Source organism: Lactuca serriola, chromosome 7, assembly GCF_051521515.1.
Source record: "Lactuca serriola cultivar US96UC23 chromosome 7, Lser_US96UC23_V15, whole genome shotgun sequence".
Taxonomy (NCBI): Eukaryota; Viridiplantae; Streptophyta; class Magnoliopsida; order Asterales; family Asteraceae; genus Lactuca; species Lactuca serriola.
In genome coordinates this window covers 96,314,241-96,318,830 of record NC_136414.1, presented here as the reverse complement: position 1 = coordinate 96,318,830, position 4,590 = coordinate 96,314,241, and positions in this window count along the sequence as shown.

Sequence of the window (4,590 nt, the reverse complement as noted above, 5' to 3'; positions counted from 1 at the left end):
GACAATCCAACATCCCCGAAGACTCAGTAAATCTCTTGCTAACTGCAAGAGAGAAAAATGATCTGGTAGACCCCGATTCAAATAACACTGTATTGGAATGCCATTCACATGGAACGATCCTAACAAAACACATAACACATATAACATAAATAACACGACCGAAATGTAATAAGAGTTAGGGAGAAGAAAACATACCCGTCACCACATTTGGTGCGGCACGTGCCTCCTCGGCGGTCAGCTGGAAGGCTCGGCTCCTCACCACTGGAGCATCTGACTTGCCCTGTCGACCATCTGTGATCCGCAGGGTAGTTGGAGCTGGCGCCGCCACTGGCGCTGCTGATACTAGTCTCGGGCAGTCAGTCTTTTTATGGTCCTTCTGATTGCAATGGAAGCAAGTCAGTTCTGATGTCTGAAAGGTGGGAGTAGGGGCAGTACAATCCTTGCTAAAGTGCCTGGTCTTGCCGCATTTGTAGCAGCCCGAGCCCCCGGTTCTACAAACTTCCTCATATGGCCTGCCGCATTTCCCGCAACGGCTCCTACCCGGCTGGCCCTTCCACTTCGAGTCGACTCCCTTGGGTTTCTTCCATGAAACCCCTGACACTGGACCAGTCTCTGCCTTCCTCTTTCTAAGGTGATCTATGTCAATCTCCCTCTCCCTCGTCCTGATTATCATGTCCTCCAGAGTCGTGCATGTCGAGTAGCTGACATGTTTTCAGATGTCAGCCCTCAACATGCCGTGATACCTGATCTTCCTCGTCTCCTCATCCCCTGTACACTGAGGCACCAGTAAGACCCCTCTCGGAACATGGCGGTAATCTTTGCCACCGACTCAATCGACTGCCTCATATACAGAAACACCCTAGCCAGTTGTTGTAGCTCCACAGCTGGCACAAACTCCGCCCTAAACATGGTCACAAAGTCCGACCAAGTCATAGTCTTAATGGTTGGGGCTCCCAAAGAATCATTGACCGCCTCCCACCAATCTCGAGCTTGGTCACTCAAACAACCTGCAGCGCACCGGACCTTCGACCCCTCAGGGCAGAAGCTCGTCAACTAAATAGACTAGATGTATGAAATCCACCTCCTGGCCATAATGGGGTCCTTCACCCCGTGGAAGTCTAGCGCACTACATCCCCTGAAATCCTTGAAGGAGAGTGTCGTGTCCCTGACTGCCAGCTGTCATGTCGCTCATGAACGCCTTGAGGCGATCCTCCATCATCTCGATGATCCCGTCCTTGATCGACCCGAAAATAAACGGTGTCACCTCAAGGTTGCCTCTCATGATCTCATACGCGATGAACTCGCATAGTCCGCCATCAACTGGCTCGAAGCCTACACCCGAACCTGAAACTAATCCTGACCGAGACCTTGAACCTCCTGCTCCGTGATGTGTCACCACCATTCTGAAACAAAACACATAATCGTCAGGGTCATATATAGTCTTGAGAGGTCTAACACTCTCTACAAGTTCTCTGGTTCTATCTCAGCCCTCCTTGACTCGAGTACAGATCCTCTGCTTCTATTAGTACGGGCCCATACTACCTTCCACATCTATCCGTACTTTCCTCAATGTTTGCCGTGACTTCACCAAGTCCCTTCTACTGCTACTGCTCACTGCTCTAATCTCATCCTAGGCTTACCCTAGGGTAACTCTCCGACCTACTCTCCGCCATCAATTGCATAAGAAATTCCTGTCAACCTTACCTAACTAGCTCGCGAATACCATCACATATCACTAAGACCAGATAATTCTTCGAATGAGAGGTCCTACCCTGCAACAGTTGGACTCAAACAAGAGCTGCACAACAGTGCTAGACCTAACCTTCTGAAAATATTTAGTCCTTGCAATATGAAACTTAACGTATTTGTTTACTAGTTAGTTAAAGATAACTAGAACTCCTAAAAGCACAAAGCAAGAAGCATTCAAGCATTGAGTAACCATACCAAGCATATCTTATTCAGGCCATCATATTACTGACTAATCAGTTCTAGCATGTAACTTAATAAGCACATACAACAGGCACATAAGGCATTTTCCTAGATCCTTAGCTCTAATCTAGCATGCACTTCTCATACACATGCAATAGGCAGATAAGGCATCCTTCCTAGATCCTTAGACATAATCTAGCATGCAGTCCTCATAATCATAACATGTCATAACATAACAAGTATGGGTATCTTGGGGAAAACTTACTTGAGCTCGGCCGATCGCACGCATCACACTCCTTGTACTTTTTCAAAGCTCTTTATTTTAAATTTTAAAAAAAATATTTTATTTGTAAAAATCTTTCAAGCCCTCGATTTGAGTCTAGACACCCCCGAAGGTGTGTCCGAATCCCTCAAACCAAGGCTTTGATACCAACTTGTAGCTTCCCAAAATTCAAGACTAAAAATTTCATTTTTAATATAGCAATTCATAAAACAATTTATAAGAAAACATCATCAGGTAATTTATTTCATAAAACCATAGGTCAAGTGTCTCAAAACCAAATCATAATAATGTCAGAGTACAAAACCCAAGAATCTCATACGCGGAAATCATGTGTGTGATCCGCTGCTACCGTGCCGACTCATTTCCCTTCGAAGAAAAAGGACATGAAACAAAAACTAAAAACCGTAAGCACAAAGCTTAGTGAGTTCCCCCATCATACCACATAACATATAGCAACATATTGCCGGGCAATTTTGGGGTGCCCAACCTACAACAATTCTGGGGTGCCCGACCTACCCTGCCAGGCAATTCTAGGGTGCCAGACCTACCCTCCAGTTTATCAAAACTGGCTACAGAGACTATTTCACCCCTACCACTACCATATAATTTCATAGCATAACATATAGTCATGCAATTCTAGGGTGCTCGACCGACCCTGCCGGTTTATCTTAACCGGACCCGGGGACTAGTCCCCTACCTACCACTATCACATAATCACATAACATACTAGCACATAAAACATAATAGATAGTGGCATACCAGAAAATTATCACAAAGACAATCATCTCAACTGTAATCTCCTACTAATGGGTCGGCCTTGGTGCCTTAGACCCACTTCTACTGGAAGGTAACTCACTTTAATGTTGTGCAGTAACTAAACTGCCCTCGGTGTTGGGATCAACTCTCCTCAAACTCCTACACATAATAGTCTCCTTGGTTACTCCTTCACATTCATATCCCCTTTGAGGCTCAATCTTCGGTAATGGTCAAAGTCAAAGTCAAAGTCAATGCCCTGGTCAAAGTCAACATCCTGGTTGACTCAATTCGCCAAGTTGGTCCATCAACTCGTCGAGTTCCATAATTCAGAGAATCTTGAATTCACGATCTGACTCGTCGAGACTTTCCATTTGAACTCATCGAGTCCTTCCTTGGACTCGTCGAGTTTTCCTTTATACAATCGGGACATTTGCTCACTGACTCGACGAGTTCATCCTTGGACTCATCGAGTTATTGACCTTTAAGTCCAAAACACCTCTAACTAGATGAGTCATCATCTAGACTCAACAAGTTGCTAAGTAACAGAGAAGGTTGGGGGAACCACGACCCGACTCGTCGAGTCCTAAGAATGACTGGTCGAGTCCTCCATGATCCAATACTATACAGTCGATTTCAGTCAGGCTTAATGCATCCAAAACATAGATCTGGCAACCTAGGGTCGATATAACACGTAAAGTTTCTAACTTTACGTGCATGCATGGGTTATTTAGCTCAAAAATCCCTAAAAAGTGGTTCATAGGATGCATGGGACTCCCATGACCATAAAGTTGGCACCTTTATGCCATGGAGTCCCTCAAAGACTGGATCTAAAGTCAATACCCCAAGACATACTTGCATTCATGAATGGTTCTAAAAATGGCTCTTTAAAGCCTTAAACTACTCCAAGAAAAGATCTAATAGCTGACTGGACAAGGTATAAACGTTATACTTCAAATGAGCTGGAAATGGAGCACACACTCTGGATCTACTTGTTTCCTCTTGATCTCCCAAGCTTCCTCTTCCTTCTCAAGCTTCAAAACCACCAAAAACACACAACAATGGCTCAAGAACACACAAAATGGGCTAGGGTTTCAAGTTAAGGTTTTCTGGACTAGGGAGGCAATGAGAGAGGGCAAAATGGGGTGTTAAGAGCTTTACATAGGGTGCAAACCCTAAAAACTAGGGTTTCACTCTGGCAATCCTACTCGTCGAGTCGAGGCTCCTCGACTCGTCGAGTAGACTTTAAGTCCCGCGTCCAAACTTCTCCCTTTCCTACACGACGAGTTTGGGGCCTCCAACTCGTCGAGTCCCTTTGCAGAAATGAACAATTTTTATTTAAAATACATACCAGAAACCGGGCGTTACAATATATATATATATATATATATATACACACACATAAGAGAATGAAGAAAAACTTTTTCCTTCTTTCTTTTGCAAGACAAAAACATGACTAGCTTCATGGCTAGTCACTTCTCCTTAATGCTTATTAAATTGTAAGTACCATGCTTTTGAAGTTTGTTCTTCTTATAATATTCAAACATGGACAAAGAAGGAAAAAATGTTGTATATTTTATGTCTTTTATAAAGGGTTTTAAGACACATAAATCTACAAAAAAAAA